Source organism: Dromaius novaehollandiae, chromosome 2 (genome assembly GCF_036370855.1).
Source record: "Dromaius novaehollandiae isolate bDroNov1 chromosome 2, bDroNov1.hap1, whole genome shotgun sequence".
Taxonomy (NCBI): Eukaryota; Metazoa; Chordata; class Aves; order Casuariiformes; family Dromaiidae; genus Dromaius; species Dromaius novaehollandiae.
The window spans coordinates 87745862-87763360 of record NC_088099.1 but is presented as its reverse complement, the minus strand read 5'-3'; positions in this window follow the sequence as shown (position 1 = coordinate 87763360).

Genomic DNA, 17499 nt, shown 5'->3' with positions numbered 1-17499 from the left:
ATAGATTTCGTAATTACTTCCAAATGGAGATTATGGCTCCAAAATCCTTCCTGATTCCCTTTAATTGTTTGGCTCAGGTAACTTAGAAAAACTAACCACCACATTTCTCTCCTGGTTATTTGGGAGAACATCATTTTTACACAGATACCATAGATACCGTAACAACAATATTAACCCTATTCCTAACAAACAGATTAAAGCAATTCTTTCCTGAATACAATCTAAATTTAAAACCGATTCGCTTTCAATACAACTCATATATCTTTATATATTTTTAACTTTAAAGGTTGAACTTGTTCAGCTTTCCACGTCTCTCGAGGTACTGCTTTCACTCGGGTGTAGTGGATCCAGGAATCAATTCCCTGCAGTTTCACAGCAGTATTTGTTGTTAGCAGTACAAGATACGGTCCCCTCCACTTTTCTACCAATGGCTCGTCCTTCCAGGTCCGAAGATACACTTGATCTCCTGGCTGGAATGAATGTACAGGTGAATCTAAAAGTACAGGAGATCTTAACTGGATGTACCTACGGAGAGAAGTAAGAACCTTTGCCATAGACAAGAGATAATCACTTAAAATTTGATCACCCTTAACGTGCATTTGAATTTCATTTCCAGTTAAATTTACAGTGTAAGGTTTACCATACAGAATCTCAAATGGACTAACTTTCTCCCTAACCCTTGGGGTTATTCTGATTCTTAATAATGCCAGAGGTAAAACATCAGTCCATTTCATCTGAGTCTCCTGACACAATTTTCCTACCTGTCTCTTAATTGTTTGATTCATTCTTTCCACTTTTCCACTGGATCGTGGCCTCCAGGGGGTATGTAAGTCCCATTTAATTTGTAGTATTTTTGAGATTTGCTGTACTATTTCTGCTATAAAATGAGGTCCTCTATCTGAAGAAAACCCTTCTGGTACCCCAAATCTTGGTATAATTTCTTTTAATAACATTTTTACTACCTCCCTGGCCTTATTGGTACGGCACGGGAAAGCTTCAGGCCATCCTGAAAAGGTGTCAACAATCACCAACAAATATTTATATCCATTACATTTTGGTAATTCAGAAAAATCAATTTGCCAGTAATCCCCAGGCATGAAGCCCCTTTTTAATTCCCCTGGGGGGGGCTTCTTCTGAAACACATTAGTCCATTTTCCCTCTGATAATTCCAGAGCCCGGGCTAAAGCAATCAGTTCTGCTTTCTGGGCTGATGTATTTGCTGGTAGTGATCTTGCTTCGATTTCTCCTTCCAAAGTGACGACAGCGTATCCAGCCCTTCTTTCTCCCTTTATTATAAATCTGCTCCCATTGGTAAATAATTCGCAGTCTGGATTCTGCAATGGAACATCTCTCAAATCTGGACGGCTGGAATATACTCGCTCAATAGTTTGCAGACAGTCATGAGCCAACCTCCCCCTTCATGAAATGGTAATAAAGATGCCAGATTAAGGGTATTATACACCTTCATGGTTACATCTTCTTGCTCAAGTATCACTGCCTGGTACTGCACCATCCTACTTGGGGATAACCAGTGATGCCCTTTTTGTTCTAAAACTGCTGCAACAGCATGTGGCACATAAACAGTCACTTTTTGTCCCAATGTCAATTTTCGTGCCTCTTGTATTAACAGCACAGCAGCTGCAACTGCTCTGAGGCATCCTGGCCACCCTGCACTCACTTTATCCAGCTGTCTTGAAAAGTAAGCCACAGGTATTTTCCAATTTCCTAAAGTCTGTACAAGCACTCCCAAAGCCTGGTGCCCTCTCTCATGTACATAAAGTTTTTTTTTTTTGTTTTTTTTTTTTTTTTTTTTTTTTTTTTACAGGCAGGATTGGAGTATTGTACTCGGATTGACATTCTCGCAGCAGTCCATACTTTAAGAAATTATTAATCATAGGCTCCAGTCCAACACGGGCCTCTAACTTCATGGGATACTGTTTTCACCTTACCGTTTTAGCTCCTTGTTTTAATTCCACCTTTACCGGTTCTGCACATCTGGCTCTTCCAGGTTTCTCCGTTGCCCACACAAAAGGGATTACTGCGTCCATTACTTCAGAGGGAATTTCACTTGGTCCATCCTCCACCTGTTCGGAATCCAGTGCTTTCTGCAACATATATGCTTGTGCCTTCCAGGCATTACTTTGTGGAATGTGCACCTTAACTTTGTTTTGATCAAAGGTTATCTGTGCCCCCAGTTTATTCAGTAAATCCCTCCCCATTAGGGGTAATGGGCATTCTGGCATGTATAAGAATTCATGTGTTAACACTTTATTTCCTATTTCACATTTAATTGGTTGACAAAAAGGTTTGACCTCTCGCTTTCCCGTGGCCCCAATTACTGGCATAGAGAATTTACTCATTGGTCCCTTACAGCTATTTAGTACTGAGTATGCTGCTCCAGTGTCTACTAAAAATTTAACTGTTTCGTTCCCCAGCTTTACTGAAACCAGGGGTTCGGTTGGGGAATCCAATTCCTCAACCCCCGGTCCCCGTCAGTCTGAATCCTCTGTACCAATCATGAGCAAATCTGCCTCTGGAACAGATGCAGACTCAGGTTTCCAATGATCTGTTTGTCTCTTCGGGCACTCATTTTTCCAGTGCCCCTTCCCCCTGCAAATTGCACACTGATCTCTCAGCGGAATTCCATCTCCCAAATTTCCTCTTACTCTATACCCTCTTCTACGTCCTTGTCCTTTCAGAAAACTCCTTCCCTGAGAGGGAGTTTGTGCTTGGGCAAATGCAGCTGCCAAGATTGCAGCATTTTGCCTCTTATCTTTCAGTTTCTCCTTTTGTTTTTCCTTTCTCTCCACTTCTTCCCTATTATTGTACACCTTATCTGCAATTTCTATTAATTGCGATATCGACATCCCCGACATACCATCTACTTTCTGAAGCTTTCTCCTTATATCTGGTGCTGATTGTCCTACAAATAATGTAGTAAAAGTTATTTTATTTGCTTCGTCCTCGGGATCCAAGTCTGTCCATTTTCGGGCAGTTTCACATAACTGCTCGTAAAATGCAGAGGGATCCTCAGTCTTACCCTGTGCGACTTGATATAGTTTTGCAATATTTTTGGGCCTAGGCACTCCATGCTTTACCCCATATAGTATTAACTGTTGGTACTGTTTAGTCATTAACCTGCCTGCCCCTGTGTTTTGATCCCAACCCGGTTCCCGGGTCGGCATAAAACGGTCTGGTCCGTCTCTGGCATTTTGCCTTTCATTTTCCTCTTGAGCTTTATCTAATACCATTCTTTTCTCCTCAGGTGAAAGCAAAGTATTTAAAAGCACCTGTAAATCCTGCCAATCTGGATTATGATTTTCAATTATCTTTTTAAAGGATTGATACATTTTTTCTGGATTTTCTCAGTACGACCCGGCAGACTCCTTCCAATTCATTAAATCTGTAGTTGAAAAAGGGACCTTCACATACACAGGCATCCCGTCTGGTCCGACTGCTTGACGCAGCGGGGCCTGAATCACGGGATTTTGTTGAGCCCGAGTGGCCCGAGTTCTGCCTGCAATCGGGCTACATGCCTCACTTCCCTTATTTCTGCTATTAACACTATCTTGATCTCTTTCAGGAGAGACCAATAATTGTACATCCTTTTCCTCATCACCCGCTTTTAAACATCTTTTCCCAATGCTACAAGCAGAGCAACACCGAGACATTTTCTCTTTGTTTCCCATCATCATTAACACATTTGAATCAGAAATCAACAGCTTACATTTTTTTTTTCTAGTTTCATGATCATTTCTCAGAGAGAAGAACAAATCTACATATGGGACCTCATCCCATTTGTTCTGTCTTCTGCAAAACAACATAAGTTGCAAGATTGTATTATAGTTTAGCGTTCCCATTTCTGGCCATTTTTCCTCATCCTCCAGTTTATACATTGGCCACCACTGAGTACAGTATTCCTTTAATTTTCTCCTTGTTAAAGGATTCCCACCAAACTTTCTCCAATGTTTCAGGATGCATCCTAAAGGAGAACAGGAGGATACCCCCACAGATTGTCCTGTTCCCATATTACCACCCTTAAAAGAACGTTCTTACCAATTACGCTTTCGTACACTCCAGTCGTCACTGTCCAAACGTGTACAAAGCTTACCTTTGGTTACCACAACCAATTACCCTTGTATCATACCCTTTATGCAATGTCTCTTAATAATTACTGCGTTGCACCTTTGAGTCGCTTACCTGTTCTGACCAGGGAGGGTGCTCACGGAGTCCCCGAACAAAACGGTCGGTGCGCGCTGGAGTCCGATGAGCAGTGTCTCCCCGCCGGAACTGGCAAGACGATCCGGGCAAGGCTTTACAGCGAGGTCCCATCTGGGTCGCCAGAAAACTGTTGTCCGAAAAGCGGATTCGTTGCCCGGTGTGCAATGAGCCAATAATTACACATCAGGAGAGACATTTATTTATTTATTTATTTCAGAGTTGCGCAAGCCTGGGTGCTCGGTGGTCTCCCACAAATCGAGCACACCCCCCCAACTTTTCAGGTAGCATTTATACAATCAAATTTGCCATATTTGTGACTTCCTTCCTCTTATTGCCATATTTGTGACTTCCTTCCTCTTTCACACTGATTGGTTAATGATTTCTTCACATTTCCCTGGGTCCCACCCCTACTTCTCAAGGTCCTGATCAATTAATTAACACTGCCCCAGCTGGGTCAGTAGGTGTTATCTTCCAAGGCCCTGAGGAAGAAGACATAATCCAGACCCCTTAATCAGCACTGTTTTAACAGTGAGAGGAAGCTTTTTACTTCCCAAGGTCTTGGCGCCCAAACAGGCCTTATTTCTCAGCCTTGGCATCCTCCCTTCTGGAGAGTGGGGCACAGGAATGCAGACTGCTTGTAACTCCCTTATCTTTCCAGCCTGCACCAGCTCTGAGGCCTTTTCTTAACAAACTAGGAGCACGGCCTAAGGCTTCAGCAAATTTAGCTACTTATGCTAAACAAGTGTGCGGCTACTCATGCTAAATAAATTCTATCTAAGATAGAAGTTATCCAAATCTACCTACTTCAAACATTCTTTCTGAGCTTCTCAGGGTTGTCTTGTAACATACTCACAATATACACAGTCCAAATTAACACAGAAAAACCTCAGCAGCACAACTGTTACATGAGAATAAAAACGAAAAAAAACCAACTTAATCTCTACTCCATTGCTTTGGTGTTACACTCCCACTTCCAGCGCTCCTCTGGGTTCCTTGGCTGCTGCCAAGAGGAACAGGATGTTCATTATAGAGGGGGTTTCTTCCCCCTCAGCCCTAGCCCCATACAAGCTATTCCCACACCTCTCCCAGCACAGCCAGTCCCTCTCCAGGCCACCAGCACAGGGCAAGAGGCGCATGCTGGCCACCCCGGCCCCAGGGCTGCAGCTCTGCAGCAGCAGTGGCTGCTCCCGCCCTTGTCCCCGACAGCATTGCCCAGCTCACACCGGGGAGGCCAGAGTCCCTCGGCCCCAGGCAGCCGCATCATCAAGCGCCACTGGCTCTGGCCAGTCCCCGTGGGCCAGAGACCCTGCACCCTCAAGGCAGCCCGGCACCGGGGCCTGCTGCCAGGGATAGCAAAAAGTACATTTATGGGGCTAAACATGGAGATCCTTTGCTTGCATCCTGTTCTTGAGTGAAACGGCAACTTTCCTGCAATCTCATTGGTGGCATAACCTGAAGGCAGCCCTGCCCTCCGCAACCTCCCTGCAGGCAGCCACAGCCAGCAGCTTTCTTCAAGGGTGCTCCAAAGCTTATTTCTTACCGTGCCTTTTCATAACAAATCCCTAGAACTACCATGTTTGCAGAAGTCTCGTGGAAGGAAACAAAGTTTTCCCCTTCGAGGCACACAGGCCAGAAGTGAGATGGTAGGAGGATAGCTACGTTAGGCACAGAATATTTGGAAATATGTCAGGAGCACGGCTGTGCTATTTTCAGTATTTTTGATACCTTCAGGACCCCTTTAAGTATTTCTACAGTTCAAGATTCTTATACAAGTGGATTCATAAGCTGTAACCATCCTCCAAGTATTTTTAAATGTCATTTTAATGTCATCTCAGGACACTGGAGAAAAAGAAAAAAGGTGTTACTGAATATAGCTTTGGACATCAAGTTTAAGGACTCGACGCTGCTTTTTGGTGGCAGAGTCAGATAGGAAAGGTATTGCTGAGAGTTTAAACCGATGTTCTCTGACCTAACAGTAAATCCAATATCCTTGTACCTCAGGGTAGCTTGTTGAAAATTCATCTATGGCTTCTGTGCTTGCTGCAAACGACATATGACTAGCTCTCATTGGGAATCAATTTTGACACTAATGTGCAACAAGTTTTCTCAAATTACAATTTAACAGAGACCAATACATAAAGACAGCAAACCAACTATAAACTCCTAACATTAGAGATGGGGCAAGTGAAGAATTTTAGAAGTTTCAAAGACCTGTTTTCCAAAGCTCAGTGTAATATAGTTTGCAGAAGAAGTCTAGAGGTCTAAGGCCAAGGTTTATAAAACAAGACTAGTAGTAATGATTCTAAAATAAAAAATGGTTGACTGAGACACTGGTCAAAACTTCTTTTTAATTGTATGTCATCACCATGCTTCTAGGCATGTCTCAATTCAGGATGAGATGAAACTAAGACAGGACAACATCTGGTTGTACAAACAAGCCATAAATATTTTGTGACATATTACTAGTCAAGCAAGAGCCAGAAATACACAGCAGAGTAAAAAATTCAGATGCAGAACTGTATATACGTTCAGGTGTCATCTAAATTTTCTGTTCTCTGGGCAAATTCTAAATAACTCCGACTTCAGCTTGTATCTCAGCAAGCACTTTTTCTGTCTGTCCTCCAGCAGTCTCCACCACTGTCTTCTGTCCCTTTCTCCATAGCTCTTCTCAACTCCTAGCCCTCACATAGCTATGAAATTTTCACTCAGGACTCGTCCCGATCCTATATCGGGAAGGTTTCCTTACGATCCCAAAAACAAGATTAAGACGCTAAAACCGGTCAAATATCGTACAACCTTTTAACTTTACTCTCAACGGAGTGGGGAGAAAAGGTGGGGAAAGGCGAAGGGGAGAGGGGAACAAGGGTCAGGGTAAAAAGATAGAGAAAGTTGGAAAAGGAGGAAAGAAACTAGCTACCACCACTCCAAGTCCAATGATGTTCTGCTGACTCCCTTCCAAATCTCCAGTCCTCACAAACAAGCCCCCCCCCCGTCACACAGTCTGCAGTTCTTATAGGTTCCTGCCCCGCCTCTGGGAGGTGCTTCCTCACTTCCCATGCAGATTAGCTGCCATGTGCACTCCGCCCTCTTGGAACCTTCCAGAAACAGGCTGGGGGCATCTGGGGGTCTCCTGCTCATGTGCAGATGGCAAATGAGTATGTGTGGTTCGTGCCAGATGTGCTGCTCCCCTAGAAGCCTTCTTCTGCCCTTTTCGTGCCTTTTTTCCCTGTGCAGGCGCATGAGGTTGTTTACCTCGCAGGCGGCTCCCGGGGGCGCTGGTGCAGCATTGCCCAGCATGCCTCGGCTCTGCAGCAGCAATGTCGAGACAAAACTGCATTTAGTACCAGTTCTCTACAGGACTGGAGTTCCGATATCACCTTTTCACAATTATAGCTCATCTACCGTTCTCCAAGATGGTTTTCCACTTTCAGCAACATGATGAGTTGAAGACTGTTGTGTTACCTTAGTTAAAACTTGTTTCTACAAGCATGACCTCAAGTTTATCTCAAGTGATGTAGAGATAAACTTAAAAATAAATACAGTCAAGACTACAAGATGACATACATTTTGAGGAATGTAGGCGAATTGCAGTAACACAAACTCCCAGATAGCTAGAAGGCTTCATAGGCATTACTGGTTCTCAACTTTTCAAACTGAAGAGTCATTTGGTCATCTTCGGGAGCCAAGAGGAAGCTGAGTGGGAGGAAGAGGGGGACAGCAAAGGCAACATAAAAGGAATTTTGCATACAAGCACATTCCCCCCACCACACATGGAAATACAAAGGAGAAATATAAAGAAAAGAAAATAAGAGGTATGCTGGAAAATTAAGTTGTTTCAGTCGCAAATAAAAACTACCATGGCAACTACATGCAATTAAAAGCAATAAATCAGTGCCAGCCCTAAGTAACGGCTGTATACATATGTCTGTATAAATTTCTAGTAGCGGCCAAAAAACTCCTCTGTTCTGGAATAAATTCCTGACCTACATGCATAAGCCACATCTTGTATTTGCAAGTCTCATTTGCATGCAGCTGGGACAGAAGCCATGGTAAAATACTATGACAGGATTCCTGTTTATAGAGCAACTTCTCAGTAAGCAGCAGGAAGCTTAGAGTGGCGGGGTCTCTTGTTCTTATGTTTCACTACAAATATCAGTTCCTTTTTTTTTAAGGGCCAGTAGCATGGTGGCGTCATTAGCACTGTGACAAATTCTGCTCAGAGCTGCTGAGGTTTGGGGAAGAAATGAAGTGTGATGCCTCTGAACCTGTGGATCTCATACTCTAAAATCAGAGAACAACCATATTGGCTTCCCCAGGAGAAATATACTCACTCACAGTTTCACATTTTCCTTTGGCATAGTCTCTCAAAAAAGCGGAAGGAAAAACCCTCCAGCAACAACACAACCTGAAGAAAGAGTAGAGTAACCAGCCAATCAAGTGAAGGGAATGGAAATCCTTTTCCATCTGTGGTGATTCTCTAAGCCTTACAGTGTCAGAGAAGTAGTTTTCCTTTCTTCTGGAAATAAAAATTAGAATTAAAGCCATGCAGCACATGAATATCTAAAGATATAGTAGAGGGGAAAAGAATGACCCTGTATGAAACCTAATAGCAGTTGAAAGGAATCTTGAAATTGTAAGAGATGATAATATACCTTCTTCCTCAAAAATAAAATATTGAAAAGACAGGAAAGTTTCTAGCCATTAAAGTAGTTTGGAATTTTTTTAAGTTTCTTTTGTCCTAGCTTCACACTGAAGTTTAGGGGATGAACCTTTCCAGAAGAGTCAGTGGAATGTCAAAAACTTTTATCAATAAATTGAGTTACTTGGTGGATTCCATCTGTTGTTTTCAAATACGTATTACAAATAGTAAATTCAAATTCTTCCATCTGATTTGAGCTTTAATCACAGCCTGTCAACATTCAGAGATCCATAATAGATCACTTGACTTAATAGATTTTGAATTAACTTTCCCTGAGGACAGTACAGCAAACAGACTTTTACTGACTGACTAAACAATAACTTCTATGCTATTGATGATGATAGTTCTAAGACGGGGGGGAAAAAATACATGTCTCTTGATTGATCTATTCACTTTTCCCCTTTGTGCCTTGCCAGTACTTTGACTGCTATTAAAGAATTCCATATGAAACAGTAAGAAAAAAAGTCAACCAATTTCAGAACTCAAATTAATAGCATTCATGCAAATGAACCACTGCACATTCAGGAGGAGTTACATTTTTTGTTTAAAAATCAGCTACAGCCTAGACTATTCAATAGCTTACAATGCCAATAGAAAACAAAGTCTATTAATTTTCAGTATGTTACTGCTTAGCAAAATAAAATTGCCCTATCATTGATACAAAAGAGATTTCCAAAAAAGAGCATAAATTAGCTATATTGGCACTTGAAAATGAAACATCACAAGGATCACTGCTAATGATTTGGGAAACAAATGATAACTTTAGAGGATTTATAAACACTTGGAAGAGTAAATGATAAGAGGTTTTGAAAACTGCTGACGGGAATTCATCAGAACGAACTTCCCAAGTTATAAGCTACATCTATTCCACCCAGATTTGATAATGCTCCAAGGAGGGGACATAGGAAAAAAAAAAAGCCATCTTTAAAAGAGGAGCAAAATTCTGACAGCAGCATGCACGGGGCCCTGTAAGGCACTTAAAGCTTTTAGTATCTCACATACATGGGAGATGGTTTAGTACAGAACACATAGCTTATTGCTCATAAAACCGTGTTACATTTAGAAATGCATCCAAACCAAAAAAAAAAAAATCCAAATATTCCAAGTCTATAAGCAGGCTCTAATTTTGTAATGGGCTGAAACAAACAGCAATTGAGACACACTGAGGGTTTGAGCTGCTGAGGCACCTTACTGCAATGTTGATATTTGGACAAATCTCTCAAGGAAGAAAGCTGCTACAGTTTGCTTCTGATCTTGAACAAGTCAAGTTAATATTTTCCCATTTTAATCACTTATATGCACTTAATTTTTATCAAAAAGTATGTTGAGGTTAATTGATACAAAGTACTTGAAGTATTTACTTCAAGATGCAAGAGAAAAAAGATGAAAGGTGACATTAGAGATCCCTTCCAACTATTGTGATATGAAGAAATTAGAAGCAAACCAGTAGTGACCTCCTAGCATTATCAAAAGCCTAACACAAAGAAATGAAAGGAAATAGTTTGTGATGCCTGTCTCATTTTACAAAGGGCCCTATTTACCCATTGACACCCCTTTAAATGAATATCAATATTAGCAATTTTATTCCACTTCTCTAAAAACTGTAAGTAGCAAGGTACTTAACAAACTGCTGAGGAAAACTGTCAAAGGAAGCTTGCCTTCATCCAAGTGGAAAAGCAACAAGACAATGAAACTTTTCTCAGAAAAAGAGCAAAAGAAAAGAGTTTCCTAGCTAAGCATAGTAAGATGCAACTTACTGAAGGAAAAATACCAGCACCACCAGGCTCTTAGGGTGCTTTAAATCCACAGCTGACTTCTTTAATGTTTTTATGTCTTTGCAAAGATAGAAGTGCAACTCATTGAATCAAAAAGCTAATTTTGTACCAACACAAAATCAGGTATCAGTTTTAAAAATGCTTAAAACAAGGTTTAAAGGAGTCGACACTCAAATACTTAAGTAAGAAAGTTACTGCTGCACTAATTGCTACACTAATTTTAATCAAATTTGCTACACTAATTTTAATCAAATAATTAAGTTCTTTTAGGAAATGTTTTTTGGACCTTTGGTTATTTAGGAGCCTAAATATATTTTTTGAGCAATTTACTGAACTAAGACTTATGCCTTGTTTTTCCACTCTCAAGTTACATCCAGAGTCTATTAACAAGCTCTACCTCAAACACTCTCTTTATTTAAAATGATGAAATATTTCCTACAGGAGCTGCTATATTGCCTGTTACTAGTAGAAGCACTAAAAGCAGTGATGGCTTCACTTAAATCACTCTCATTTCACCCCATCAAAAGTTTTAAATAAAAACACATGCAAAGAAGTTTTAAAATATAACAGTAACAGTGAAAATTCTTAATCACTACAACTAAGAAATAGCACTTTTTACAAGTACCAAAGCATTTAACAGATTAGTCACTAGCAAGCAGCCTTTAACACAGCAGTGAAACCACGTACCAGCAACCATTTCTCTCCATGTCAACCCTCTCCAGCACAGTGGAACATGACTTACTCTGCTTCAGGGTCTCCAGTCATTGGGTATAACTACCAGTGAAGTCCAGCCTAGTCTGATCTGGCTGACCCTGCTTTGAGCAGCAGATTGAACTTAAGACCTCCTAAGGTCCCTTCTGACCTGAACCCAGCAGAGCATTCTTACTCAGGAAAACACTGAGGAAACCCCAAAACTGGAGTTACTTAGCAAAACTGCCCTCTCCAGTTGAGACTCCCTATTCAAACAGATTTTCTTTTTTTTTAGATGATTTCTATAGGTACAGGGGAACTCATATGATTACATAGCCACCTCCAGTACCAGACCACAACCAACTAACTAACTAACTAACTAACTAACTAACTAACTAACTAACTCCCTCCCTCCCTGCATTGGCAGAGAAGGAAGCTCAGATCTGCTCTTTCCCTAGGCAACAGCCTGCAGGTGTAGCACATCAAGGCTAATTGGGCTCCCAAGCTCCATTTGGCTCAAAGCACCTCACAGGATGGCATAGGGTTTACACAGCCCAGTAATATGATAGAAGCAGCTGTAGTATAGTGTTTGAAAGGGAAGAATTTTTAAATTAATTCTCAATGAGATAGAAAGTTAATTGGTAAAAATGCTAGGAATGGAAGTTTTTTTGTGGAGTGGTCACTATCAAGCGGATGTGACTACATCAGACACACTAAAATACGTGATAATACTGTATTAGGGATCTAAAACTCTATGTGCAAAAAAATAAGGTTTGCCATAGTAGAAATGACATTAAAAATCTACAGAGTGGCTGGCTGCTATTGTGCAGCCCTGAGATGTGAAATTGAGGACACAACAGCTCTTACTGAATAAAACTGTAGCAATGTGCTAACTCCTGCAAGGGGTTCACTCTGCAGAGCTAACAGGTGCTGTCAGCTTCCAGAAATTTCCTGGCTGCGGACAACCAGCACCTCACAGGCGTGTCAGTGGTCTCTGCTGGTAAATGTCTATTACCCTGGACCTAGACTTGCACTTAAACTACATCTTGTTCTTTCCATGCTATTTTTGACAAGTGAGTTTTTTGGGGTTTTTTAGGGACCTTTCAGATGAAAGCTGTAGAGTGGAAATGAAGAGAAAAATTGAGTGAGAGAAGAGTGCTAGGAACACAGATCCAAGTCATGTGGAGAGTGACTAGATAATGCAAAATACCTGCCCCTTATGATTTGTTTCACTTTGCTCATTGACATGCTGGCTCTACCCCTTAACCTGTCAGTCCACTGCCAGAAATCTCTCCATAAAACCCCCTAAATTTAACAGTTGAGAAGATTATGCTTCACCTTTTTCACCTGCTAAATGGAGCTTCAGCAGTCACATGCGCATTTCAGGTGGTGGACTCCCTCAAAGCAATGCTTAATTTACTCCTGGAGGCATCCTTCAGGGTTAAATTTGGCATTGAAACAAAATGTCAGAGGCAGCAAGAGTTTGCCTGTGAAAAACATAAACACTGTGACCCACCCGTGAAAGCCCCCCCCCCCCAATCTAATCCTTTTTCCTCTTTTGAAAAAAAGAAGAAGAATTTCCATTCACTCAGATGATCTCATTTTCTTTTAAATTGCATTCTCTGCACCAAGGTCAGGGATTACAGCAGGCAGAAGCAGAAATCCAGGCATTCAGCTCCAGACTGAGAGTCCACGGGCCCTGCACCAGCAGATTACCTGCTTCTGCCCAACAGACAGTACGACCTTGAGTAAGCGAATTACGTCCCCACGTAATCCACTTACCGGGAGCCTTGCCGGCCCAGGCAGACACACGCGAGCGGGAGCACCGCCTGCACCGAGGCCAGTGCTGGGAGGACACCACAGCCACGGAAGAAAACAGCAAGCGCGGTCACCCAGAAAACTGGAAAGTAGAAAGCAGACGTAGCACTCCTCAGTTTCACAAAACATATTATCATCCTACGAAATGCTCTGAATGCTGTCATCCTGTAAATGTTGCTTCTGTGGCAAAAGCCCGCTGGCGCCACGTGGCTCTGCGCAGGCCTGGCAGCCCTGACTGCCGCTCACATCATGGCTGCTGCCGCTGCCTGGCAGCCTAGGAAAGGGAGATGGCTCGCCATAAGAAACCCAAGCAGACCTTGCAGCTGAGGGGGAAGCAAGTGGTGGTACTGAAGCTGTGCTTTTCTTGGCAAAGGAAAGGGAGAAACTCCTGCCATGGACATTGTACACCTTCTGGTGAGGGGACACGAGGAGGCAGGAAACTTGGGGTCGGCCACCACCCATTTCCTTGAGGGAGACGGAAATGCTTGGCTGGGGACCACGTGGAGCACTGGAAGGGTGAGCGTAACACTAAAAAAGATTTTAAAAAGCAGTTATTAGGAGAGTGCGTTTGGATGTGGCAGGTTTTACATGTGTAATAGCTCTAACTGTATTATTAACAAGGCTTCTCTGTATTAACTACATATTGGACTGCTAAAAAGCCAATTGGACTCACTACGAATTCTTGGCTCCAAATCTGTCACGTGTTGCCCTTGACCGTAAGAAGACTTTGAGCATAACAGATCTTCCCAGAGGCCAGCCGTTAGGTTGGCAGCCCCCAAACCAGCGTTGGCCAGCTCCTTTTGCGCTGCTGCCTTTTGGCCACAGGCAGAAACTACAGCGGTGCGTTATGTCTCATACGCTGCCCTGGCACTGGGATCATTTTTGAACCCTGAGTTCTTGTCACAGCAGTCCTGGTTAAACAAAACGTTCAGTTTTCAATGCTAAAATGTTTAACTATGAGTGCTGAAAATTCAGGGGACCTGCAATTGTCTCTTACCCAAGCAATATGTTTAGAGATCTTCAGTGAAACCAGTACCGTACACAAAAATGTTCCTGTGCAGCTTGCTCATGTCTCAAAACTGCAATTATTGTCTCATTTAAAATAAGCTGTGATTGTAAATGTTGGTAAGAGCCTAGACAAGGCAAACAAACATCTTTCCAGAGATTACCTAGTGAATTTATGTACCACATAAAAAAGGGCAAACATTGCTAAGAAATACTCAAAATCTTAGTCTTCCATGTCATGAATCGTTTAAAACAGCTTATTGTTCAGTTAATTTATTAGTGTTCTGGTGTTTAGAAGGCAACCAAACTTCTGCATCTAAAAGAGTGCAACAGCATCACATGAAAGTTTAAAAAAAAATACAGTATGTTTTCCAGCCTTCCTTCAGCTCCCGAAAGATTGAATTAGAGCATATTTTTCAGCCATTTAATTCCCAGGCAATTAAATGAAATTTTTCCATCTGTGCCCCTTTTCCTACCCCTCCACCCCCAAAACTGCAGCTCCCACTTTCCTGTGGTATTAAAGGGAACCTAGGAGACTAAGGTATGTGGCAAAATGTGTCTAAGAAGCTCAGAGGGTAGAAATTACCCATGTGATGCATAAGGTATGGAAAAAGGAGAGCAGTGCTATATGCTGCTGTATTTTAGATAAACTCAGGGGCATAGCTCTCAGCACAGATCCTTCAAAGTTTTTTATTATTATTATTATTTTCTGAAGTGTAGTTTTCAAGTGAAGATGAAGAAAACAAAGGCTTTGTACAGTAATGGTGATACAAAGTGCTTTTTGTTTGTCTATTTGTTTTAATCCATGACCTATATAATTTGACCTGCAAGATAGAGTGGCAGCTTCTTTTATTCAACAGTGATTTAATCTCCAAGGATAACCATGAAGCAGAACACACATATTGAGAGAGATCAGTAGAGTCACTTTAGACCTATGTATAACAAATAAAATAGGCAATGAATATCTAGATTGAATAATGTCATTAAAATAAACTTCAGAGAAAACAACTCTAGTCCAGTAACCTGTGTTTTAGGTTCAAATGGAAAAATGTCTTATATACAGCAAAAAATGATAGAACCTGATGTAAGGTTGTAATACCTACTCATTGTTCAATAGGTAAAACACAGTGTAAATGCTCTCACCAATAACCTGTTGCTTTCAGGAAAAAAATATTTGGGACAGTAAAAGAATGAAGCATAAGGCCTTTTTAAATATTCTATTGATAAAATACAGTTAGGGGTTACCTCTGACTTTTTAAGGTTATAAAAGATTTTATAGCGAGTCTTTGATTTACATTTTTATAGTTCAGAAGTTAAATTCTGTATACATTGGTAAGGGTTTTTTTCGATCTGAAAGAATACAGAAGCAGCTCCAAAACCTTCTCAAAATAGCATAGCTAAAAATACCCAGTTCATCTGAGAACTGAATATTTGACATCTTTTGTTCACATACTAAGGTGCCTTAATTTCCCTAAACATCACTTCCTAATCTTCCTAGTCTTCACTGTGCTCAGAAATTTATTTCATACCAGAATTCCATTAATGACTGCAGTTCAGATTTCCATGTGGCATTATAAGTACTAAAAATACTTATATTAATTGCAAATAATACATATGAGCTGAGGTTTTGGGTAAAGAAACACTGTACCATCAACAGTTCCCACAGATGCTATTACGATTTCTTGCTGGCACAAATATTAAGTATTGCACACATGACTAATCCATCCAAAGACTTATATACATGTAAACTGTATAAGTCAATTGAATAGAACTTAATCTTTTTAGTACACCAATTTTCCTTTGATTTACACCTCAGCTACTTAATCAAGCTTTAATTGGTGTTCTGTTTACTGATTTATTGCAAGCCGAACAAATAAATGTCTCATTCAGCGAATGCTCATTATTGCATGCAGCCAAAATACAGACTGGAAAAGAGTGCTTCTCTGACATGTTCATATCAGGAACTAGGGAAGTGCTGTTTTCAAAGTGAGATTGTGTTAGATTGTGCTCTATAACATTTCAACCAACTCAAAGATGATGTACTTTCCTGTCTGCTGAAAGGATAATATCCAGATTACCTAGAGGGGAAATTTCCTTCATCATACAAATTAACAGTTATCAGTTCTACTGGTGAACCTTTGTTTGTTACATCCACTAGTGCTAGTTCTCCATCTGTCAAACACTCACACACTTTTCAAATAGACATGGGTATTTGATTCCAGCAAATGCTGGAAAGCACACTTTGTTAATATACTACACTATTCTATATGATGAAAGAGCAGAAGGAACCATTCTCTCTTAGTTACAAATTCATGTTTTCTGAGAATGACCAGACTTCCATGACTTAGACCGGAAGTTCACAAAAAGATTTATCATCACGGCAGTTAAAACATAAGGCTAAGATCTCCTTCCCCAGAGAATGCAATTCAAAGGTGCAGGTGCTCCACATACAGTGACTGAGGAGAGACAGGATTGGAACTTATCAATCAATATTTAGATAGGGAGAGAGAGAATGGAGTTGAAAAAATTAGCCAAGTAAATTGGCCAATAAGAAATATTAAAAAGATATTTTTTTTTCTGAAAGGCCATCACTCTTCCAGATGTAGGTGAAAACTGAATTAAAAGCAACTTCTTGAGTCCAGGAATCACAGCCTGGCTCGTCCTCTATTTGGCTCCTAAATTATTCTTCGGAATACATCTGACTGACAAGCTCCTTTCCTTCCAAACACAAAACTTACACAGTGAGGAATGGGTTGATCCAGTTTCCATGTTTTTGAAAGCCTGATAGTCAGAAATTGTTTTTTCCAAAGGAGTTGTTTATCTATCCAAGTAACTGCTCATCTTTGAAGTTGTGCAAAGGAATGCAAGATGTACAAAATCAAAAAGAGTGGTAGTACTCCGGTGTTTGGCACCTTATTCCCTTTTCCAGTGCTATATTTTATCTGATAGTTCTTTAGTTCAAAATATGCTACCAGTCCCAGAGCTAGGGAGAAACCAAGACAATTCTCCCTTCCAACCCCTCTGCCTTCTAAGAGAGTGAGGTGCTGAAACTAGTACAATGTGGAATAGTTAGGAAGTACCTGAGCCAGTTTGTTCCTTAAGGAGTAGGGATTTTTTTTAAGCAGCATATGAAAAATATCACATTCAATGTAGGGAGAGTATCTTTCTCATTAGCTTTCCACGCAGTAATGAAGTTGCTTCTGGTATTGATTTAGAAATTATTCAAAGAGATAATACGGTGCTAGCTAAAGGGCTACCTTCCCTGCAGTGAGGCACTGCAGTAACTATGAT